Here is a 25,605-nt window from a genome sequence, read left to right as displayed (position 1 = left end):
ATGGATGATTTCATTATTTTTGGCGCTCGGCAGTAAATCTGGGAGTTTCAGCTAAAGGAGCACTTTCCTGCATCACGCCTTCCGCTCACCGCTATTCATCACGTTTCATCCTCCATCCACCTGGGCTGGGCCTGGCCCGGAGGGGGCTGCTGCCCAGGATGGTTCTACTCTGAGGGGCTGCGGGGGGCGCTGTGCACAGCCAGGGCTGGGCCTGGGGCTGCTGCAGCTTCCACAAAGGCCAGAGAAGGACCAGCCTGGAGGAAAGACAGGAGAAACCCTCGTGGGGCCTCCCAGCCTGGCCCCGCTGCCAAGAGCCGCCCCCCACCCCATGGAGGAGAGGGGAAGAAACTCGGAAAAAAGAAACAGCCAGAGTTCTCCAACGAGCGAGCGCTGAAGATTTTAATTCAGGAGGAAGTGTGTTCCTGTTGGTGCACAGCTCATTTTCCTCCCCGGCGGAGGGCTTTTTCCTCCACGAGGCGGGTCCCCGCGGTAATGAAGGCGGCCCGGGCCTCTGCAGCCTGCTGTTCGCGCTCTCATGTTGGGAAGCAAACATGGCTTGGATGGGTTCCTGGGTCTAAAAAGGGAATAAAACAACAAAGAATGGAAGAAAACACCTCCAAATAGAGGCTTGGCTTCTGCAGCAGTGATGTCATCTGGCAAATGCGAGCAGGCCTGATGGTGTGATTGGAGGGGCCAGGGCTGCTCTGGTTGGGGGCTGTGGAAAGGAGAAGGAAGGCCGTGTCCAGAGGCTCTGGAAACCAGAGTCACCCGGGCCTCCAGGGGCCAGGTGGGAGGTGCATGTGAAGGCAGGGGGTGGACTGTATTTTCCCCACACAATTGCATTTTGTTTGCATAGTAAGTACACGAGTAAGAAAATCCCACAAAAAAATATGCACTCACATGTTTCTTGAAACATATGGACCTCATAATTTAGCTTCTTTTTGCTTTCAATAGAGATGGTATATTCCTTTGCTGCAGAGCAAGTTACCACTAACTTGATGGCTTAAAACAATACCCATGTCGTATCTCGGTTTGATAGGTCAGAAGTGCAGCATGATATGGCTGGGTTCTCCGTGGGGGTCTCAACGGCTCAAACCCAGATATTAACGGGGGCTGTGGTTCTCGCCTGAACTCAGGGTCCTTTTTAAGGTTCAATGGTTGTAGGCAGAACTCATTTCCTCTTCATGCTTTCCTTGTGGTCTTTTCTTCTTCAATCCTCATGCTTCCAATCTCTATGCCTTCCTCTCTGCTTTTGAGGACTCATGTGATTGATTATATTGAGTCCATCCGGATAATCCAGGAAACTCACATGAAGATCAGCTGATTGGTAATCTTAATGACATCTGCAAAGTCCCTTTTATCACGCAATGTGACCTAATGGAAACCACATCAGGTGGTGGAGATTATGGGGTCAATTTAATAGGAAAATGGCTTACTAAGAAAAGGGCAAAGATCTGAGCAGCTATTTCACTAAAGAAGGTATATGAGTGACAAGTAGGTACCTGAAAAGATGCTTAACACCTTTGCAAAGATGCAAAGCAAAATTACCATGTGATACCACTGCCTACCCCATGGTATTGCTAAAATGGAAGAAAGGTTGACAAGGCCAAGTGTCGGCAGATATTTGGAGCAAGTGAACACTCCTACATTGTTGGTGGTAATTTGAAAGGTACTGTCACACTATAAAAATAGTTCCAGTTTCTTTTTCTTTTTTGTTAATCCTCACCCAAGGATATTTTCCCATTGATTTTTAGAGAGAGTGGGAGGATAGGGGCAATACACACAGAGAGAAACATCAATTGGTTGCCTCTCACATGTGCCAACTGAGGTACGTGCCTTGGAATGGAATTGAACCCGGGACCCTTTATCTACTGACCGAAAATGGCAAGGGCCAGTTCCAGTTTCTTATAAAATTAGACACAGTTATCATTTGATCCAATAATCTCAATCCTCATTATTTATCCAAAAGAAATGAAAACATATCTCCACCGAATGAATAACTGGTAGCACCTTCATTCATAATAGCCCTAAATTGAGACAATGCAAATGCCCCATAGGTCCAAGTGAAGAAACCAGGTGCACAAAGCTATGTGCTGCACGGTTCCATTTACATGTAATGCAAACAAAAATTCTAATACAATCCAAGACTAACATGATAAAGGTTAACAGTTGTCATGAGCTGGTAGTGGGGAGGATAGTTGTATTATAGTTATGGTGGGACACTGGCCAGATGTCTACCATGGGACCTTGGGCTCAGTCCTGCTGGGTTCTGTGGGAGACAGTGTGAAACAGGCCTCAGAGGGGACGTACTGAGGGTGAGGTTGCCTTTGTGGAGACTGCCCCCCCCAGTGAGTCAGCTCCCAGCCTTACAGGTTCCTGCAGCCGAGGCCTCAGAGGGGAAGCCCCAGGGGCAGTAAGAAGCCACCACTGGGATAATGATGAGAAAGGAGGGGACAGTGACGCCAGCTCTATGCTGTACTGTCGCCAGTGGTTGTGTGTCTCCCTCTGTGGGTCATGAGCTCCTGGAGCTGGGTCTTCCCCTCTTCTATTGTTTGCTGCATCCCTACAGACCCCAGCTGTGCCTGGCCCCCTGAACTGCGTGCAGAATGAGTGAATGAGGCCTTGGCCACCTCGGAGGTTAGAACCTTAAAGAACCCAAACTCTAGACCAAATGATCTGCTGTGGATAGTTAGAACCTTAAAGAACCGAATAGTTAGAACCTTAAAGAACCCAAACTCTAGACCAAATGATCTGCTGTGGCCTTTGCAGACCCGACTCCCCACCGCTTTCCCGCTGGTTCTGAAGCTGCTGCCGCCCTTTGTGGCCGAGTTGGCTTTCTCGGTAGCAGCTGCGCTGCAGGGGCTCAGACACGGTGATGAAAGCTCCTGGTCTGGCGGGCACTTGGCTGATGCTTCCAGAAAGATGCGCTTTGATGTTGTTGCAGCCACAGGTCCTGAGCAGCTGTGATGGTAACAGTCCCAATTACCTGGGCCATTTTGCTTGATGGGACGACCAAGAGCCACAGATTGCTCCTGAGTGCACCTCCCTAATGACACTTTTGTGAAACCAGCCCACCTGGTTTGAGCAAGAAAAGAAAACAATGAAGATATATATATATATATATATATATATATATATATATATATATATATATATATATATTTTTTTTTTTTTTTTTTTTTTTTTTTTTCTTCTTTCTTCTCCCCCCTCCCCCCCCCCTTTTTTTTCTTTATCTCTGTGGTGCAGAAGTTGCAATCATCTGGAAATCATTTGGAGATGGTTCTTGAGCATTATCTCCGTCCTTGAAGGCCAAGGTCCCATCTCTGCATCTTTGGTGCCAGCACAGGGCCTGGTATGAGGCAGAGCTCAGAGCAAGGAGTGTCTGTTGACTGCCCAGGTGAGATCAGACAGGAGCTGGGCCCACTGGCCTGTAGGACATCCCACAGTCTGGATGAGTGTGGCTGTTTCCTGTCAAACATTGTTGCTAGGATTGTGACAGAGGGAGACTCATAATGTCTGCTCATCCGCCATTAAGGTGTCAGGTTTGAGCCCTGGGTTAAGATGGTATTCGCCAGATTTCTCTGTTATAAAGTAACTCAGTTGCTAAGTAACATGTGGGGTGATCCATGGGGCCATGTGGGTGTCAAAGATCCTCCCAAACCTTTCCTCCAGTGGTTTCGGTGTTCACTGATGGTCTGTATCTGAGCAATTGGGACATTGCTGGTGGCCAATGTCCTGCCTTGCACAGGTCTTAGCTGGCTCCTTCCAGGAAGAGGAGCGGTCTCTTCTCCTAGCCACTATTGTCAGTATCATCAGGGGCTCATGGATTGCTTTTTTTTTTTTTTTTTTTTTTTTTTTAAATTCCATGTTAGAAAGGAACCAAATCAACAATTCAAAGAAAAAAAATCTTTAATGAAAGATTTCTTGATTATTTAGCATCTGAAATGGGTTCTCACTCCAAGGGCAATAGTCAGCAGCCCCTTCCCAAACCAAAGTCTCCATCATTCCTTCAGGAAAATATTTATTGAATGCCTACAATGTATCAGGTATGACACAAAACAATTAGGAGGAAACGGGACAAGGAAGCTACTAATCAGTAGCCAGACAGATGTAGCTCTTTGTTCACATCTCCTGGTCTGGCACCTCTGGAAGCCTAGGTAACAGCAGGCTGGGAAGGTGGCGGACATGATGTGTGCAAAGCAGCCGGAGGAGGCAGAGTGTGTTTGCTGGCAGTTGAAGCCTCACATGGTTGTGGTTCCGACTCTCTTTCCCTGTTCCTTCCTGAGATCACATTGCCTAAGGGCTCCTTTCCCCCCCTCCCCCCACCACAAGCCATTGGCAGTTTTGGACTCTCATTTTTGTGTGTGCTTGGCTCAGAAAGGACAGGCCTATTTATCACAGATTGCCACATCCCTTCCTTGTCTTATAGGAGCATTCAGCTAGCTAGAGTCATATGTCTGATATCATTGAACCACTCAGCATCTGATCACTCCCAAGCAAACCATTTCAGCACCCAGGACAGCTCCCGCACATAGTGAGCGCTCAATAGCTATTCAAGTAAAGACGGAATGGATGTCCAAGGACAAACCAAGGGGGCTCCTGGTTTGCTAGTGGATGGTGCTGAGGAGCAGAGGTTTCAGGGCTCATGATCCCCTTTTAGTGAAGTGGGTGAAAGGAGAAAGCTAGGTTTTGGATATGGGAGCCATTGGAGGGCCCCCCAAATATGATAACAGGGGGTTCCCTACAAATGTCAGGGTTGTGCATGAGATGTGACTGCAGTGACATGTTGGTAACCTGGTGCTTTAGGGATAAAAAGGCCCTGATTTGTAGCAATTGTTGATTCCAAGTACCAGTTGGTAAAATTTCTGAACGTTTTACAATAGGCTCTCAGAGCTGTCTGTCCTCTGCACACCACCGGGTGTGAATGACCAGGTGAGTCATCACTAGGGCTCCCAGCAGATGTGGGGTGGGGGTACCATGGGGAAAAGGGTGAGCTTGCAATCTCTTACCACATAACAGGGAATCTCAACAATCTCAGGCATTCCTCTCCACAGCCTGCTGGCATAAATAAAAACCTGGGTGGGATGGCAGACTTCTGTTTTCGGGCCTTGGCCAAATTTCAGGAGACAATCAGAGCAGATGGTCAGGAAATATCCAGGAAGAAACTGGCATGGGCAGCAGGGGTCTGAGAGTCGGTCAGCCTGGGGGTCTTGCTCGGGGCTCCCAGCCTGAAGCAGGGCTTCCAGGAGAAGCCTCAGGACGGGCCCAGAGTCACCCGGGTCCTGGAAGGACTGGTGAAGGGGTCGCAACGGAAGGACCTGCTTTGGGAGCGTCAGCTGGCAGGGACCAGCTGGCCGGGCAGTTGAGATCCTGCCAGGGCTACAGGTTTGTGTGGGGAACTGGGAGACACAGGTGCATCTCCATGCAAATAACTTTGGTGCCCATGGTTTATGTCCCTGCAAAGTGTTAAAATTTGCAAAATTCCTTGAGCGGGAAACCCAATCCTCTCTGTTTCATCTGTGTTTACTGTGGGATGAATTAACTTTTTCATTAAGCAACACAAATGGCTGTTGGAGTAAAATATGGAGAATTAACTAAAAATAGGTGAAGCAGTGAAATTCAGCCACAAGGACGTTTATGAATAATTACGGGGCCGACACAGGGCCCTATTTCAAGGGGACTCTCGTCTCCGCCTGTCGCTTTCCCTGCACGGCACAGGCAGGACTGTTTTTCCAGCATGAAGAGTCTCTTAATTAAATTTTACTTGTCAAACAGGTGAGACGCATTTGGGTTTTCTCCGACTCCCATTGTTATAAACTTGCTAAGTCTTCTCTGAAGAAAATGCTCCTTTTCTGCTCCAAAGAGCTGGATTGCTGCTTTCCCTTCCATTGTGAGGAGGAAATGGTACAGGCTCTTTGCCAGGTAATCAGTTATCCTCCTTAAAGGATCCCTGGAGTCACCACCTGAAAACTAGAGCCTCTGAGATACACTAAATGCCCACTTGAACACACTGTCTCCTGTCAGAGCCAGTTTCCCTCCCCCTCAGAGTCATAGCGACTCCAGTTGCCTGTGTTAATGACCTCTGGTTCCAAATGTGGCCCCTTCCTGTTGCTTCTGGGGTTTCAGTGTTGACACCATGTCTCTTTTAGCTTCTGGAAGCCCTGAAATGATGCCCAATTAGGAATGCACCTTTCCCTTTCTTCCAACCCACTCTAATTTATGTCCCTGGATAATACTCCCAGCAGGTAAGTCATCTGTACCTCTATACCTCTGTGTGGAGTAGGAAGTTCTCAAGTTCAAGGTCCCTCGTGGGTAAAAGACGCAGTTTCAAATTCAGGGAGATCCTCCTCAATCAACATCAACAACCCAATAAGAACACAGGACCTTGGTGTTGTTGGTAAGTAGCAGGCCATTGCTGAGCTTGTCAGCATAATCCAGGGCCCCTGATCTGTATCATTGTGAAATAAGGAACCATTCAGGAGGTGATGGGAAAACATGGCATGACCCCCTTCTCCTATTTGACCTTGACTTATTCCTGTATGAAATTGAGTGCTTGTGATGGGGAAGTATTAGAGATCCTGTGTAGTCAAACTAATATCATGGAACCAGAGTGTGGAAACAGGTGATTAAATGTCCCCTAGTTCACTCTCCTTCCAACAGGCAGCGAACACAGACAGAAGCCTTAGACGCACGTGAATTCATGTCCAGGAATTCATGACACCCAGAGCAGACTGCGAGCAGAGAGCTGGTAGAGGTCCCAGATATCTGGGTTAAAAAGACCCTATTAGAAGCGTCATAGTCATTCAGGCACGGCTTGTGCACTCGGCCATACTTATCCATCTTTCTTCTTGTGAATGAACCTCAAGGCACATGCCAACATTTAGTGGCCATGTCGAAGTATCATCGAACTTCCCTGGGTCAAAGGCAGGTTCGGGTCCCAGTCCTGCCATCACCTGGGCAGGTCATCTTCCCTCTTAGGGCCTCAGTTTCCTCATCTGTAAACTACACACCCCTGTTGACATTCCTTGGTGTTGCCGATGTAAGATAAAGGTGACTGGGAAGCAATTATCAAGCGGGCAACAGCCTCAGAAAGAGACCTGGCCAGTCACTGTCACGTGGACCATCTCCAGACTACCTGCGGGAAGAGGCCATTGAGTATTGGTTCCTCTCGTCTTATGCCCCTTGGTTTTCAGAAGTCAGTGTTCAGGGACTCATTCCCTCTTCACCACAGGTCCATTCCCTGGTTCCTCCCACAGTGTTTGGGGAAGCCAGACAGATTGTTTTCCCTCCACACTTGTTTTTGTGGCACCACCTGAGTCCAGAATTGGTGGGAGAATCCAGAAACTGGAGGTATTGGTCTCAGGCAAGGATGGTGTAAGGCTTAGAATGAAGATGTGCTATTAAATACTACCTTGATCCCTTGAGCCTCAAAATTCTCCCACTCAACCACACATTCTTCTTCTCTCACCAGATATGCCCCCCCACCTGGCCGGAAGACCCCCACCAGATCTGTCCCCTGTCAGCTGGACCAGCTGCACTCCACCTGGTCTTCAGACTCACTGGTTTCACTTCCATGCCAGCCTGTGGAGTTACTCAAACCAGACAATCACATCCTCCCCTGGGAACCAGCGGGCACCTAGCCCTCTTGTTACTATAAAGTTCGCCTCCCACAGGCCCTGTGATTCCCTCTGTTCACCGAGTGGCTCTGCAGGACTCGTGGTGTCTCCTTCCTCTGGCCTGTGACTGTATGTGACCAATGATCGGCCGTCAGTCTCCCCTGTGCAGGGTTGGGTGTTGTGTGTTCAGCCATTTCATACCATTTAGGGTGGGGGATCCGGCCCTCACTGACGGGTGACTAGGAAGTGATCAGAGCACAGTGGAATCCCGTGGGACTAGGTGGAGTCAGTCTCTGCAGTGGGAGACGGGTGAGGCTGGAAATATCTGAGATGACACGAAACATGAATCTGATACACATCCTCACATTTTACATCTTTGTTTGCCTGTTTTCCTTCATGAAAAATACTAGTAATCTCTTGAGGGAAGGGGCTTGGGACTTAAGAAAAAATCTCAAGTACTTGCAAGAGTGTCTAGCACACAGGCCTTCAATAGATATCTGTAGAATGGACAACTATACAAACCAATGTGTCACATTGGCTGGGGAAGAATGAAGATGTGGTTCTTGTCACGAGGATTTATGGCAAAAGTAGTCATTATCTTATTCTTTTAAAAGCGATCTTGAAGAAGGCAATGTGGAGGTAGAGCTTTCGGTCTTCCCCTCCTCCACACCTTGCCTCCCACTGCAGAGGTGGCATGGACAGGTGGGCGGGGGTGATCTCTCTCCTCCTCTCTCCCTTCCCATCACCCCCACTCTGGCCTCCTCACTTCACCTCGGGGAGAGGGGTCCAGGGCCTTGATCCAACTCAGTAGCACACACCATTTCTGCCATCAATCCCAGGCCACTGTTTTAGCATAGAAATGAGTACACAGAGCCTTAATCTTTTTGGTATTTTGTCCTTGCATAACACATTTCCCTGCTCTTCCACAAGCTTTGGGAGTCATTTCATAAAGTGGAGATGGACTGCTGACCACACCTCCCGCGATAGCAGCCAAGTGTCCTTGAGGGGGGATCAGGGCAGCACATCTCCCTGCCCCCAACCAACGGGAGGTCCACAGTGGTGAGGGTTTGGGGGTGGGGGGTCGGGGCTGAGGTTGACCCCAGGCTTGACCTCTGGCCAGCTGCATATGTGAACAAACCCAAACCACCCGGAATCAGTTTTAAATCTGTGAAATGGAAAGAACACTGAATCTTACTGATTCTAAGATGTACTTCTTTCTCATTTTAATGTCTCTGTAATCTTGTTGTTTCATATAATCCATGGAGTCTTATCATTGCATCATACATTTTAAAAATGTATTTTTCAATTAAAAAACAATATTTTAGCAGTTTCAGGTGACAACATAGTGCTTAGATATTACTAGTATATGCTTTATGAAGTGATCACCCGGTAGCTAAACCTAGTACCAGTATTTTAATGGTCAATGTTTTCTTTCTTTGTGGCACATAAAACGAACTTTGCCTTAGATGTGTGAAATGCAGTATCATCCGCCATTGGCCAGCCATGATGAAGGTCAAATGTGATCTCATAGGGTTGAGGGTCTTTTGCACATTATAAAATGTCACATGGTGGCTGTCCCCGCTCTGCCTGGGGTGCACCCTGGCCGATGTGCCTCCTCTCCAAGCCTCAAGTTCCTCATCTTGTCACCAAGGACGGTGGACTGGACTCTGGATATTGAGATTTGCTCTGCTGGGTGATGTTTCAAGAAAGCCAATGCCAGGGAGCACGCTGGGCTTTGAGCAAAGTTCTCCCAGATGCAATGGAGATGAAACCCCGGATGCAATGTCTCCGAGGTACCTCCTTCCAGATCCGACTATCTGGGATGGGGTAAGCATTTCCCTGAGGATTGAGGAGGGGGTGGCTGGTAGAGGCTGGCAGTGCACATGTCCAGGGCACCCCTCACAGGGAACATGCCCCCTGGAGGTGTGCAATGAATAATCTGAATGATTGCATCTGCCGCCTCAGCGCTGCTCTTCAGCCCTGAAAATGGGCTGCTCGCACCAACCTGATGGGCCTGGAGGGAAGAGGCTGCTGCAGAGAAAATGGAAATCTGACAAATGACACCATTTCCCAAGCAGGTTGGCAGCGAGACACGCGAGTGTTGGCTGTGTGTACACAAGGCAGATTTAGCGAGTAATTTGTCCCTGATCTAATCGTGTTATGGGCAATTTAAGGGACAATCGCAGTGAAATGGACAGTCCAGCTGGGCACCTGGGGTGGGAGTGAAACCCACTGCCTGACATCTTCTGGGCACTGACCACAGCGCAGGAGCCACAGTGGCACCGAAGTGTGCAGATAACTTGATTAAATGCATTTGTACCCATTAGCCTCAGCTTCTGGTTTGTGTCTCTCAGAACCTGTAGACTTTGTATTTTCTAAATGAAAAACCATTTTTATTATGAAAGTGATCGTCAAGGTAGAAATCAGCAATCCCGGGAGCACAGCCTTGCAACATTTCTAGAGCTGGAATCTAGAGTCCTGAGAGCCACCTTTGTATACAAAGGTTTGTCGTGTGTCCCTAGTCCTGCCCTGCCTCCTGAGAGAAGCTGAGGGTCATTAGTGCAGCATTCAGTGCTCACTTTTGTCCCATCCTGAGTGACACAGAGAGACAGGGGTTATTTCTGACTGCCCATCATCCACTTCATCTTTCTGAGGCTGCCCGACTTCATTTGGGAATTGGCCCTCCCCCGTGTGGGAGTGTTTCATTGTAATAATTCCTGGTGACACGTATGGTGAGACCTGAGGGGTGAGGCCCCCACCTCTCACCTTGCCGTCCTGAGGGGTGGGCACTGGTCTAAATCTGGCCCCTCACATGCTCTTTCTTGGGACTTGAACAAGTGATGGAAGGAAGGGGGAATGGAGGGAGGTCACCTCTCCCAGGTCAGCATCTTGATCAGTTTGGTGAGAGATGCTGTCTCTTGGTTCCGAAGATTCCTGTGGTTCCCGCCTCTCTGGGGCTTGAGATCCTGCAGGGAAAGCCCACTGTGCTCACGCCACCCAGCTGGGTTTCTATTGTGCATGTCCCCTCTGGCTGTCCAGGTGAGGACACCCCTTGACACCCCACCCTCCTTCCAGAAAAAATGATAACCCACTGATGCCAACTCTTAGCAGGATCCTTCCTTTGAAACTCGAGATCTTGTCTCAGGGGAAAAAACAGAGTCTTGGTGAGGTAACTTCTGGTTGTGCAGGGCAGACACCCAGTCGGACCAGCTGGATTGCCAGGACACAAGACATCTGCAGGAAGTGGGAGGTGCGGTCCAGGCTCAGGAGGGCAGGACCGAGACCTAGAGGCTGTCGTATTCCAGGTGGCCACTCTGTCCCTTTCCATGGAGCCTCATGTCCCCACTGGCCATTTATTTCATTCCTCTCTTTTTCCTGCCTCTCCAAGATCATGGCTTGAAATGACAGCCCCATTGTCTATCTTCTTAATTCAGTGACCTTAAAGAGGATTCTGATGGGTCTGGATCAGGTCAGGTGCTCTGTGCTCATCCAATCAGCCCCGCATGGGAATTTGGGCTGTTGAAGCCTCCCCTGTGAGTGGGGAGGTATCTTCACAGCTATCCACCTCAGAGCCCGAGGGATCATACTAGTCTTGGGGATGATAGTGGGTCCTGGACACACACACATCTCCTTCGCTGAGTGGACTAACCTGCCCCCCTATCGGGGGGATCTGCAAATTGCTTTATAACAAATGGCCTCTTTGGAAAGTGTTCCAGAGAGAAAGATGATCTTGGCTCTAACAGCAAAAGTCAGTTTCCCTTTGAGATAAGGACTGATTGGTAACACTCATCATCAGCCATTAATTTTACTTTTGTGGGATGAACTCCAGGAGAATTTCTCTTTCATGGGCCTTTCAAATTATAGGTGCTTTTGAGCTATTTCCCACAAGCCATTTGTCTAGCTAACCCTCACTAACAGGAGAAGTTTAAAAAATAATTCCATCCCCTCCCCCATGTCTCCCCTCCCCAGGGAGCTGTAGAGCCTGTGACAATGTGAGGCTCCATATTCACCCAGAAACAGCACACCCAGCCCCGGCGCTTCCCAAGCAGGACTTGAATGAAATCAGGATCTTTGATTTTCTTAGTCTTTTTAAAAATCAGGACTCTTTTTTTTCACTTTAACATATGGAGATATAATTTACATACCATCAAATTTGCCCTTTTAAAGTGTACAATTGGATGGTTTTTAGTATTCCTAAGGTGTGGGACCATTACTGCTAGTCCCAGAACATTTTCTTCACTTCGAAAAGAAAACCAACCACCTTGGATAATCACAAATTCCCCCAACCACCCTGGACAGTCACTAATCTATGTTCTGTTTCCGTGGGCTCTCCCGCTCTGGACATTTCCTATAAACGCAGTTCTATGTGTGGCCTTTTGTGTCTGGTTCATGTCACTTCACCTCATCTTTTCAAGGTTCATCCATGTTGTAGCATGTATCAATACTCTATTCTTTTTTCTGTGACTGAGTAATAGCCCATTTTATGTAGAACTCTTTTGGGTTTAAGTGCAGAACAATTCAAATGACCTTAAATAAACAAATGAATGCCAGGGCTCATATTACAGAAGAGTCAGGGGGTGTGGTCTGCAGAATTCTAAGATGACCCCCAGTGACCTTCACCCTTGTATAACCTTTTGGCCTGGAGTGTGGCATAACCTGTAAATAGGATGAGATATTACTCCTGTCGTTATGTGGTGTTGTATGTGACAAAAGGGACTGTGAAGATCTAATTCAGATTATTAGTTGACTTTGAGTTAATCAAAAGGGAGATAAACCAGATGGGCTAGCTCTTTAAAATTGAGTCTAGGGATCAGAGGCAGAGGAAGTTATACATTCAAAGCATGAGAGGTATTCAGCAGACCTGTGCTGTCTTGTAGATGAAGGGGCCCACATGGCAAAGAATGTGGGAAGCCTTTAGTAGCTGCCAGTGGTCCCTGGTGGACACCCAGCAAGAACATGGGCACCTTGGTCTTATAGCCACGTGGAACTGATTGATGCCAATCATATGAACTGGCCTGGAGGCATACCCCCCCCCCCCCCCCCCAACATCCATAATTGCATGAACACAGGATATTTTTTCATGCATTTAATTCCTCTGATTTCTTTTACTGGAGTTTTATAGTTTTCTTAATATACATAGCATACGTATTTTGTAAGATTTACACTTGCATATTTCACTATTTTGTGTGCTAATACGTTGAAATTGAACTTTTAATTTTAAGTTCCACTTGTTCATTGCTGATCAATAATAGAAAAGTGATTGGCTTTTGCACATTAACCTTATATCCTGAAGCTTTGTAATAATTGCTTATGAGTTCCAGCAATTCTTTCAATTCATCTACATAGATGATCATGTTATTTGCAAACAAAGACAGTTTTATTTCTACTTTTCAGTCTGTATCCTATTATTTCATTTTCTTGTCTTATTGCATTGGCTAAAACTTCTGGATGGGGAACTTTGCAAAACACTCAAGTGCAAAGGCTCAGAAAGGGGTTGAGTCTGTCTGAAAAACTGTGATGAGGTGGATAGGCAGGAACCTGTCAGCAGAGAGGAGAAAGTTGGGTCAGATCACCCTGAATATAGTGGGCTGGTGGAAAGCTGGGATGTTCTATGGCAATGGGAAAGTAATAAAGGGTTTTAGGGAGGAAAGTAACATTTGGGGATACTACATGATCTGGGAATCTCAATAAAGTAAATTCATAGTTTGATTGTTAAGACAATTGTGTGTGCAAAGACAAATGAGACTATTTCTATAACTGTGTGATAAAATCACATAAAAAATACTCAACACTTTTTTTTAAGTTTGTTCAAAATAATAGATTTATTTTTCAAATTCATGATAGTTCTGTATTTCAAGGTTGACAGGGAGCAGACAAGTTTACCGAGTGGCATAAAGATGTTAAAGATATCAATTTAAAATCAGACCACAAATCTGGTACTTTTCAAAGTAAAATGCTGTGCTTCTTTCTGAAACATAAATAGAGAATGTTAATGAATGCTTTGAACCTTTCTTTCTTCAAATTATTTTATAAGCTTTGATGTCAGAATTTAAATTGAAAATAAAATATCAATTATTAAAAGACCTTATATTTTATGAAAGGTCCTATATCTTGCAGTAACTACCAGGGAATATTATAGTAGCTGCTGACAACTTTAAAAATTTCCTTCTGATTTTAAAAAACGGGCTCATTCCAAAAAACGTGAAACTATATTAACAACTCTGAAGGAGAAAGTGAAAACCAACTATATAATTATACTACCCATACAATAGCACTGTTGGCATCTTGGTTTACCACATAGTATTTTTTCTAAATGTGGGGGCATGTGTGAGGAGAAAATAGTCTACATAGTGTTATATCCTGCTTCCCCCCCCCCTCTCATTTACATGATATCATGACCATTTTTATGCTACTAAAAACTTCTTGAAATCGTATTATAAAATTATCCTTTAACATTCCCCTGTCTGGACAATTCACACACATTTTTCCATCTCTATTCTGTTGATTTTGTATTGTTTCCAATTCTTGCTATTATAATGGATATTGTAAGAAACATCTTACTGGATGATTTTGGTTCACATTTATGAGTAGCTCTGTAAGATCAAGTCTTGTGCATTACAAGGACTGGGTCAAGAGGGAGTGCTTTTTAAAGCTGCTGATATGGCCACCAAGTTGCTTCTGGAGACTCTGAGCCGGGTGAGCTTGCCATGTCACCGTGCCCTCGCAGGCACAGAGTAGCATGTGTTGAGGGATGTTTGTGGAAATCGGATGTGATGGGCTTCGCTGTTCTTGTAATTTGCAGAGAATTCATTGCTGGGACCAGCTCTTTCCAGGTTTCACCTTCTCGGGTGAATCGGAGGCCCATCCCAGAATCTATTTCACGGCTCATTCAAAAGGAAGACAAGGAGGACGTTTCATTTCATTTATTAAACAATTTAACTCAAGAGGGACTTGGTCAACACAGGCATTTCAACACAGCTCTGTTCCCGGGTCCTTTGCAAGGACCATTCTGATGCCTCTGCCTGGCCTTCCCGAGGGTCCCAGCATGTTTCTGTGGTGGTTCTCCCATAGGGGGCTCCCTGCTGAAGCTCTTGACGCTTCTGAGGACTTCGAGGGTCCATGGTTCCTTGGAGATGGCCTGTCATCCACAATGTGACAGGAAGGACCCGCCTGGGTCTGGGGGCTCAGGTGCAACTGTCCTGGGTGAAGGTGGTGGCTGCATCCCTCAGGTCTGAGGTGCAGGCACAGAATCCACACTGAGTTCTGAGGCGCAGACAAGAGGAACCGACCGGGAGGAATGGGGAGCAGGGCACCAGGCCTTGGAGACCAGAAGCCTGGGCGTAGGCAGCAGAGGGGATGGGAAGAGTGTGCTGTTGGGGTGCACTGGTGGGACTCGGGGTGAGCTGAATCCTCCAGGGAGAACAGACCAGCCCTTCTCCTTAGGAGGAGACAAGGCCAGAGCACAATATCCACTCCAGGAGCCTGTCCCCAGCAGGATTCCTCGTCCCCAACCCTGTCAGGGACCCTCATGAGTAAAGTCGCTTCACAGTCCCCAGCTCACAGATGTGGCATCGAGAGCTCAGGCTGTGCTGTGACCGGGGCAGGAGCAGGAGCAGAGGGGGGACTAGGGCTTGGTCACTGGACCCAGACTCTTGGACGGCCAGCCTTGGAGTGCGACCCCCGGGTCCTCCCAAGGTGGAGGGGAGGTGCAGATATTGAACTAGTTTCTCAAAGATCGTGTTGTTGCTAAAGGGGAAAAGGAAAAAGCCAGTGATTGCTATTCAGTGATTGCCTTACTGAGAGCTTCACTGAACACAGACCCAAAGAAAGAAATGTGACCTTTTTATTGAGCTACAGCAAAGCCCGAGGGGTTTGGGGAAGCTAATTGCTCACCCTCCTGTCTTCATGACTATTTCCACGGCAGACAGCAGCTACCTCCCCTGCGATGACAGCCGTGGTAGTTGCAAGAAATGAAAATTTCCACTGTGACAGGTCCCCACAGTGGCTACACCACTGGGTCCTCCCACCATTCATTCCACAGGTGTCTGTTGAGCACCTACTGTGTGTGGGACCCTGAGGTAAGCCCAGGGGTTCAGTAGAGGACAAGACAGGCGAGGTCCCCCTTCTCATGGAGCTGGGTCCTCAGTGGCGCTGGCAGAGAACAAGCCAGGAGGTGAGTGAGTGAAGCAGAGAATTTCAGAGCATGGCGAGTGCATCGAGGAAAATACACCTCAGAGGTGTGACCCAGGGTAGGGTCGTGTTAGACCCGGGGTCAGGGAGGGCTCTCTGAGGAGGGGCACTGAGTGGAGACCCTAGTGATGGGAGGAGCAGCCCTGGGCCGGCCATGGGGAGAGGACTCCAGGCAGCAGAACGAGGACCAGCAGATGCTCCGTGAACTCAGAGGGAACAGCAGCTGCTCTTGGGGAGCAACTTCTCAGAGGTTCCCCCTTCCCTGCTCAGGTCTCCGCCCCTTTCCAAGGGCCTGGCTATGAGGGCCTGTTTGCTGTCAGTCAGATCCTGGCCTGTGCTGTCCCCGTGACAGTTGTATTTGTGAGTCTGCCCTTCAGCAAATGGAGGGTGTGGGCACTAGGACTGCACACCTTTCGTACCAAGTTTGTCCTTCAGGTCTGATTTCATTCATTCAGTCTCTCACTCACTCATTCAGTCCATAATATTCATGAAGTGTCTGCTATGTGTTTGACCATTAGTGTCCTAATGGGAACAACGCAGCGAGCAAAGCAGAAAGCTCCCTCGGAGTGTACATCCTAATGCTGAGAGAGGAGAATGACGTGTAAATCAGTTAAAGGTACGGTATGTCAGGTCCGGGTCAGTGCTTTGGGGGGAAATGAAGCCGGAGGTGGACAATGCCTGTGGAGGATGTGCTGGAGGTGGTGGTGTTTGTAAAATGGGAGCAGGGAATTCCCTCTGAAAAAGCAACACAGAGGGAGCAACTCGGAGACCAGCTGGAGAGGAGCGTTCCCAGCAGAGGGAATGGTTGTGCAAAGGCCCGAGGTGGGTTGGCCTGGCTTTTTCAGGAACTTCCAGGAGATCATTATGACTGGAAAAGAGAGAGTGGGGGAAGGGGGCAGAGGGACTGGGGACCCAGAGCAGTGAGGGCCTGAGGGAGGCAGGCAGACCCTCGGCCTTTGGAAGACTTGGATTCACTCTGAGCAGGTGGAGGCAGAGGGCTTTGGCCAGAGGACTGACAGGCTCTCTCTTGTTCATTTCTGCCACTGTTGGCTCAGTCGAACTCCCTTCTTCAACAGGACGTGGACTCTACTATCCCGGAGTCGGAGGCTGAGGGCCGGGCTCTGGCATGGCTGCTGCTACATGCACTCCTGGCTCCCAGGTGGCTGGGTGGCCCAGGGGCGGCTCTGCCCGGGCCTCCCATTCGTGGCATTTCTCACATGCCCCCTCCCGGGCCTGGCCCTTTACGAGCCTCATTACACTTTGGCACAGGGAATGAGGCTCAGCAAATGGCTCATAAAGCATCTTTCTAAAGGTTAATGGTCACTGGCGAGGGAAGAAAGGGCCACTGAGCACGAAGCTGTCTTTGATGATGTGGATTTTTCAATTAAGGGAAATGAGAGTCACGCCTCCTTACAGGTTCCTGGCCTGATTGCCAAGCAGCCAGGGAGGCCTCGGGTGTCTTGGAGGCTGGACCTCAGCTCCACGTGAGCTACAAGTGCTGCTACAGCAGCCACTCCCAGATGAGGGGAGTGGGTCAGGCAGTCCCAGCTCTGTCTGCTGCCTGCCTGGCCCCTGGGAGCTCCGTGTGTGGGAGGTGGTTCTGGAGGATCCCATGCTCTGGCCAGTGAGCTCTGGGAGGGCAGGGGCAAAGCTGGGTTTCAGATTTCTGTGCATGGTGCCTGGGACCTGATCTATCCATGGTAGGTGTACAGGTGGGCAGGAGTTGGGTTGATCGCAGGTCACTGTGTCCTGTTCAGTAGACCTGGGTAAAAGAGGGTAATCAGCCTGGGTACTTTCCTGGTCACACCTCGCCAAACTCAGTGTTTACAGGTCAGAGTGTGATAAATGATGTCTGTGCATTAGTTGGGATGAGTATTAGCAGCTGCTATGATATCAACCCCCAAACCTCTGAGAGTGTTGTCAGTCTGAGTGGGGCAGCTCTCCTGGCAGGATCTCCTCCAAGTGGTGGCTCAGGGATTCAGGCTCTTTCAATCTTATGATGGCACCATCTTCAACGTGTGTGCTCAAGGGCACTGCCTGGCATCACCTTACATCCCCTGTACCATTGTTCTCATGATTAGAACTTAGGCACGTGTCCCCATATCCCACTGTGAGTTTGCTGGGAAATATCATTGTCTTATGTATTCAGGAAGAGGAAATGGGACCCGCGAGCAGGTGGCTGGTCTTGATCATGGCTGGGGAGGTTGGTAGCTTAGGCACTGAGCATTTGGGGTTTATTCACTCAACATACACTATGTTTACTGAGCTGACCCAGTTTCAGGCACACAGCTGTGAACAAGACAGACAAGGTTCTGGCCTTATGGAAACTCCTTTCTCATGGGGGAGCAACAATAAGCTAATACACAAAAGGAATATTTGCTATAATGCTGGCTAGGTATAAATGCAAGCACAGTACAGGAAGACAGGGGGCTGGAGAGGGGTGAGATGTGCTGTTTGACATAGTGGTCACAATGGCTCCTCTGAGGGTGATGTTGAGCAGGGACTGGAAGTGAGCTGGTGATGTTGAGCATAGACAGGAAGTGAGGTGGTGATGTTGAGCATAGACAGGAAGTGAACTGGTGATGTTGAACATGGATGGGGAGAAGAGGTGTCCGGGAAGAGGGAACAGAGGTGCTGAGGCACAGAGGCCGATGTGTGCCATGCCTTTTAAGGTCAGTGGGAAGGTTAATCAGGGTGAGCATGGGAGGACGGGATGGCCAGGGAGGTTGGAGAGGTCAAGATGTCAGGAGATGCAGAGCATGTTGGCCTCATGGGGAGAGTTTCAGTTCATTCTTGGCTCAGTTGGAAGGTCTGGGGTGGCTGAGAGCCAGCAGCATCCCAACTAAGTCCTGGATGAGAGCCCTTCTGGCCACAGAGAGGGGAAAAGCAAGCCCAGAGGATGGAGAAGGCAATAGTGATGAAGTTATGAACAAACAAGAGAAACAGTGGGGGAGAGGAGATGAGCAGCAGGCAAGGAAATGGTCTTGTCACCTTCTCCCCAGGACCTGTGGGTTAGAACTATCTCACTGGGCATTAAAGGCATTGATTATAAAGGACGACCCCTCCCACAACACATGTTAACTGAGGCTCATGAGAACATCTTGCTTAAAAAAAAGTGTTTAATGAATAAATGAATGAAAGAAGGAAAGGATAGCTGGGTCTGATTCTCAGTAGATATAGAAGCAAAGTATGTCCACTTGACAGTGGAGAATGTTCAAGGAGACTGGCCGTTTCCTGAGGACATGGCAGGCCATTCCCTCTCTGGGCCTCAGTTTCCCTGTGGATAAACTGAAGGGGTGGGTCTAAAAAAATTTAAAGGACCCTTAGGAGATAAGCACCTGTGACTATGCTGAGTGTCTTGCAACGTTCTAATGGGAAAGTGGAAAAATCCTGTTACTCTACATGGGGGCAGGGGCACCCATGACAGACTCTTCGTCTGGAGCAAGTGGGGACTTCTGATTCTTTCATCATCGTTTCTTCCCTCACCTTGGCCTATAGGCCAGGTGTGATTGGCCCTGTCTGTCTCTCCAACCCATCTGTCTTTCAGGTAGGGTATAGGCTCAGAAAACCCAAGCTTGTGGGGTGATTCTTCTCTGTGTAGTTTTCAGGGTCTCAGGCTCCTTCCATCTTGCTACTCCGTCATCCGTACAGTGAGGCTTCTCCCACGTGGTCCATCAGGTCCCCATGCCAGTCAGCAGGGAGAAGGAGGAGGAGATAGGAAGGGTACAAAGTTTCCCTTTTCTTGAAGTGGGAAGGGAACCCAACAGCTGTGCACACAGATCTCTTTCCCCACTGGCCATAGCCTGTCACATGACTATGCCTGGCTGCAAGGGAGGCTGGGAAATGTAGTCGTTATTTTGCCTAGATAAAAGTCTGTTGCTGTAAGACACATGTGTCACACACAAGGCCCGCGGGCCAAATCCAGCCCGCCAGGCCTTGCAATGTGGCCCGCACCGTGGTGTCATCACTGCACTCCGCTGTCAGTTTATGACATTGTCAGTTTATGACTGTTCAGTAAACCATTCGGCCCGTGATTTAGGCTGGATTTTAGATTTTGGCCCCTTCTCTGATTGAGTTCGACACCCCTACTGTAAGGGGAAAGTATCAGGAAACTAGACAGCTCTGCCTAATCTTGCTCATATTGCTCCAGCCCCACTGAGGAGTTTCTTGGCACACAGGATTTGGAGTGCTAAAGCTGGGAACGTTTTGGGCAAACTGGGATGAATTTTTCTACTCTATTTCAGCCACACTGGCCTCTTTTCTTCTTCTCAAATGGGCCAACACATTCCTGCCTTGGGGACTTTGCCTTTGCTGTTAGCTCTGCCTGGAACACGCGTTGCACTACTCTTTCCATTCAGAAAGGATTACCGGGTGCCCACCTTGTGCATGATCTGCTGCACGACACTGCATGCCAGGAGCAGAGTGAAAATTCCAACCATGCCCTACCCCTCCCCATCCACGTCAGTTTCCAAATCTGCACGGATTAGTCATTCTTATTCTCTGCAGCTCTGAAAGGCACGTCTCTTTCCCTAAAGCCCTGGCAGGGCTCTCACAATGTCTGATATATCTGATATTAATTATAACCTGAAAGAAGAACATGTATTGAATTCCAAGATTATGATCTAGGAAACGAGGGTTTGGAAGAGATGTGTGAGCCCAATAAAGGCAAAGGGTGGATTAAAAGGAAGTGTTTGATGGAGAAACTTTTCATTAAAAAAAAGCCAGACCTCTTGGGTGAGTACACCAGTGCAATCTTTCTGGAGGGCAATTTGGCAATCCTGAAAGTGCATAATTTAGGCCCCAGATTCCATTCACAAAAATTTATCCCAAGCCGAGACTGGTTTGGCTCAGTGGATAGAGCGTTGGCCTGCGGACTGAAGGGTCCCAGGCTCCATTCCGGTCATGTACCTTGGTTGCGGGCACATCCCCAGTTGGGGGTGTGCAAGACGCAGCTGATCCATGATTCTCTCTTACTGATGTTTCTAACTCTATCCCTCTCTCTTCCTCTCTGTAAAAAATAATAAAATATATTTTAAAAAAAATTTATCCCAAGGAAATAATAAGAAAAATATGCAAAGACGGCTCTAAGACTTTTTAGAAGAGGAAATAAGTGTGAAAGCCTAAATGCCAGTTGGTGGGATCAGCAGAGACTACTCTCTTCTGGCCAGTATGTTCTTCAGACGAGGAAACCGAGGCACAGAGAGCTTAAGAAACGTGCCCAAAGTCACACAGCAGGAGGTGGCAGAGCTGGATTTGAACCAGGGAGGTGACTCCAGAGCTCGAGCTGTTCCCCAGCAGGTTCTGGCTCCTCCTAGACCTCAAAAGGGAATGAGAATGTCTGCGTGGGATAATGGCCTCCTGACAACCACGAGACACCCCACCTCGAGTGAGCCTGGGAAGAAAACCACCTTTGGAGGTAAAATCTGGTTGTAAATAAGTCTGTCAGAAACCCAAAGGCCCTGTCACAAGCATGTCCAGGAAGACTGTTACTGTCAGTGGTGTGGAAATGATGGAGGCAAGAGGGACAGCAAGGAGCAAGATGAGGGGCCGACAGGATGATGGAAGGTGGACCGGTCCTTCTCAGCAGCGGAAATGTCACCCACAGAGAACAGGCCCATGAGGAGGGAGCTACACCCCATTCCCCTTCCCCCTTCCCCCGTGAACCCAGTGGAGCCCTTGGCCCCGTGCAGGTCTTGTGGCGGGCACTCTGGAATGTCGGCTGCTGTCCTCGCCACTGGAGAAGGAGGAGGTTTGCCTCTGGGGGAAACCAGCCCCTCATCGTGGGATGGATGGCACTTGGTTGAACATCCACAAGCGCTGTTTCCCAGTGCAGAGTCCATCAGATCACAGCTCGAGATGCATTAGTGGGTTTGAAATCAATGCAGAGGCTGCAGCCAGCATTTAAAATCCACAGAAGATCAGAATAGACTAGATTAGGAAATGTCAGAGCTGGAGGCGTGAGGTGAGGGAAAGCAGTGTTCGGGGAAACTTTTATGTAAGTGTGTGTGTGTGTGTGTGTGTGTGTGTGTGCTCGGTCAGTGTATGAAATGTGTTTCTTGCTGTGGCTTGCATTTTAAAATGTTTGAAAAGCTCTGGCAAGTGGCCTTAGTGTCACAGGACAGGGAAGTCACCCTGGGGGTCCAGTGGGCATGAGCCTGGCGAATGAGAGAGAGAGAGAGAGAGAGAGAGAGAGAGAGAGATGGCAGGATGGGGCCACAGGGAGATGGCAGGTGGCTGGTACAGTGATAAGTCCCTCGATTTCCACCCTGGGTAAGCCACGCTGGCTCCTCGCTGTCACCACTCTGTACTTCATGTCCCTGCTTTCCCCTCCGCACGTGCCTGTCCCGGTGCTGGGAAATGAACTGAGGTGCTGGAAAGTCGTACGCCTGGGGCCCCAGCCAGTCTGTGGAGTTGGGGTTTGGAGGGGATAGCCCTGCAGGATGCATCGGTTCCCCCGTGGGATTGGGCTTCATTTTCCTCGTTGGTCGCTTGCTGAGGTGGCACAGCCACTCTTCCCAGAGCCTCAGGCCCAGCCTCAGACCTCGGCTGCCCTTGTCTGTTTCCCAGAGAAGCAGGCAGGATGCTTATTGGCTGCGTCCCTCCCTGTATCCCTGCTCCACCGACTGGCATTGTTTGGGGCCCAAATAAAATATTTGAAACCTTGCTTCAGGGTCTGCTTCTGGGGAAACCAAAGCTAAGGCTTAGGGTAGAGGGCTTGCTTCTGGTCTGTGTTCATATTCTGTATGTGGTGTAAGAATGTATGTGTGCACATATATAGACGTGTGTATGCATGTGTGTATACAGGGGTGGGAAAAAGTAGGTTTACAGTTGTAAGTAAACAAAATACAGACTTTATTCTCGTATTATTATTTATTAATTATTGTGTTATTTTCCATACAAACAACTGTAAATCTTCTTTTGTCCTCCCCTGAGTTGGAATGGATCGTTAAACAAAAAATGGCCACAAGCCTGTGTCAGGGTTTCTATGTGACAAGGTGGCAGGATGTGTCCTCTCCTCCCATGATCCTTAGCGAGGGGAGGGAACTGCAGGCCAAGGAAGGCTGTGGCTAGAGAAAATGAGAGGGGAAGCGGGAGGCCTGGAAGGTGAAAGGAGGGGAAGAGGCAGGAGAGGAGGGAGGGTTGATGACTGAGGAGAGGGGGAGGGAGCAGGGGGGCATCTATAGCACAGGGGGGGGGAGAGAGGGGGCAGCTTTTCTGGTGGCTGGGTCGGTAGCCGCCCTGACTCAGAGCAGGAATTGCCCATTCAGTGGCCCCTTGGAGCTTAAGCCCACAGAACAGAAAGTGTGTCCAGCAGATCTTTGGGGCCATTCAGTTTTTAACCTGTACAGGTGGGCTCTGGACATATGTGCAAACTTACACACACACACACACACACACACACACACGTACCCTCTCTTACACCCACACACACTGGTACACTCACACAGCAAGTCGGGCATCATTGAAATGCCAGGCCATGCCTCTGCCTCCCCCCGGAGCCCCGTGTGACCCTCCAGTCAGAGGAGGCCATAGTCCTGAGGGTGGGCCCTGGCACCGGGCCACCTGCTCTCCATGGCAACCCAGCCTGCTACCTGCTTGTAAGTTAAAAGCTTGGGGCTGCCACCACCTCTCATTAATTCATGCCGATCAACGGTTCACTATTCAGCACTGCACTGCTCCGTGAGGCGGCGAGGCACAAAATTGGCATCTGCTGTGTGTGCGTGTGTGTGTGTGTGTGTGTGTGTGTGTGTGTGGTGAGTTTGGCACACAGTGAGGATGAGGTTGGGGTGAGGTAGCATGAGAAATACAGCCAATAGTAATTGGATTACAATTGTGGATTGCTTTCAAAGGACTTAGCATGGCCTGTTTATCCCCATGTTATGTCACAGCTGGTGAGCGCTGCGTGTCTCACTGTGGGCAGGTGGAAGGAGAGAGAACTCGCTGGTAAATTTGATTCTATCTCCCATGCAGCCCCGAAATCACTGGGGAAAGGAGGGGTTAACATCCAGGGACAAGATATACCAGAGTGGAAAGTGACACCATCTTGGAGTGGAGAGTGACATCCATTTTCCTGGGGTCGCCGTGGCACCCACTGGCTGGAGACAGGGCTCATCCCGGGGGCCAGACCACTCCCTCCCTGGCCTTTGCCCCTGCCTGACCCCCCTGACCCCCAGGCCTGTAGTATTTACATCTAGTGTGCCCCCTCCCCCCATGCAAAGCCCCCAGGCCCCACTGGGCCAGGTCAGCAGCAGCAGGTTCAGGACATTGTCCTCCTCCTGCACCCCCACCCCCACCCCAGGGGCAGAGCTGAGCTGACCCTGCAGGGGCAAGATAGAAGCCCCACAATGGCCGGCTCCCTCACAATGGCCACCTCTCCTGAAGGGTCGCTGCTGAAAAACGCCAGGTGGCAGGCCCCAGAGTCTGGCATCTGACCTGCCCCCTGTGCTCCCTGGGGCCAAAGCAATGGTCCTTTGTGAGCTCTGATGGGCAGCAACTGGCCGCTGTCCTTTCATCGGGAGCGGCTGCTAAGCTGTGGCCGCCTGCGGGGCTCCATCCGCGTCCATTAAGCGGCCTGTGCGCTCTGAGGCTCCCTGCAGTCTGCGAGGGCCCCTGAGGCCACGGCGGAGCCCCCAGCCCCAATCCGGCTCCAGAGCCTGAGAACAGCCACAGAGAGAAAGCGCCAACCAGCCAGGGTGCCTGGCAACTGCTCACTGCGGCAAATTATTTCTTGCAAATTACTTCTGAAAACCGAAATCCGGGCAGGACTCTGCAAGTTGATGGCGTCTGTCTTCTGTGGTTTTCAGCCGCCCGGGCACATCTGGGGCAGGCCGCTCACCTGCAGGCGGGAGTAGGTTTGGAAAGCATGGCCGCCCTGCTCAGCCGAGGGCCTTCCCCTCTGCTTTTCGTCCTCATGAGAAATGGCTAGGTCCCCGTCTGTGCCAGCCAGGAGCCCTGGTGTCAGGTGATGTGGTGATTCAAGCGCCATTTCTTCTGTGCCATCCGGAGGGACACTGGTGGTGTCCTGGGCCCTTCCCATCCCGGGAGGCATCATCGAGGCTGTGCCCTGGCCTGAGGCAGGGCCAGGTGTGGGGACATGAGGCTGGGCCAGGTGTGGGGACATGAGGCTGGGCCAGGTGTGGGGACATGAGGCTAGGCCAGGTGTGGGGACATGAGGCTGGGCCAGGTGTGGGGACATGAGGCTGGGCCAGGTGTGGGGACATGAGGCTGGGCCAGGTGTGAGGACGAGGCTGGGCCAGGTGTGGGGACGAGGCTGGGCCAGGTGAGGGGACATGCGGCTGGGCCAGGTGTGGGGGACATGACTGAAGGATGTTAGACGGTGACACACAGGCTTCTGGTGCTGGGGGCTGGGAGCACAGATGGAGACCTTGGTGCTCAATCAAGTCAGAAAAACTGGAGAGAAGGGGAGGCCAGGAGACCTCGTCCCAGGGGCTGGGCATGGGGCCTCAGGGCAGGTGGGGGCTGGGCTGTGGGGTCCCAGGGCAGTTGGGGGCTGGGCTGTGGGGTCCCAGGGCAGTTGGGGGCTGGGCTGTGGGGTCCCAGGGCAGTTGGGGGCTGGGCTGTGGGGTCCCAGGGCAGCCGGGAGGTGGCTGCCTGGAGCCATCCCCGTTGATTCCCTCAGACCACTGTCTATGGAGACCTCCTGGGAGGGCCTGCTGCCCAGGACCTGCTGGTCTCCCGTTCTCTCCGTTTGGCCCCTGCAGAGGCAGATGCTCGCAGCATGTTGGTGCTTCCTGCTCACTGCCCTCCCTGTGCCCTGCCTCCTGCTGTGCCTCTGCTC

The sequence above is a fragment of the Pipistrellus hanaki genome (assembly GCF_964339955.1).
Source record: "Pipistrellus hanaki genome assembly, chromosome: 6".
Lineage (NCBI taxonomy): Eukaryota > Metazoa > Chordata > Mammalia > Chiroptera > Vespertilionidae > Pipistrellus > Pipistrellus hanaki.
This window is presented reverse-complemented; position numbering follows the sequence as displayed.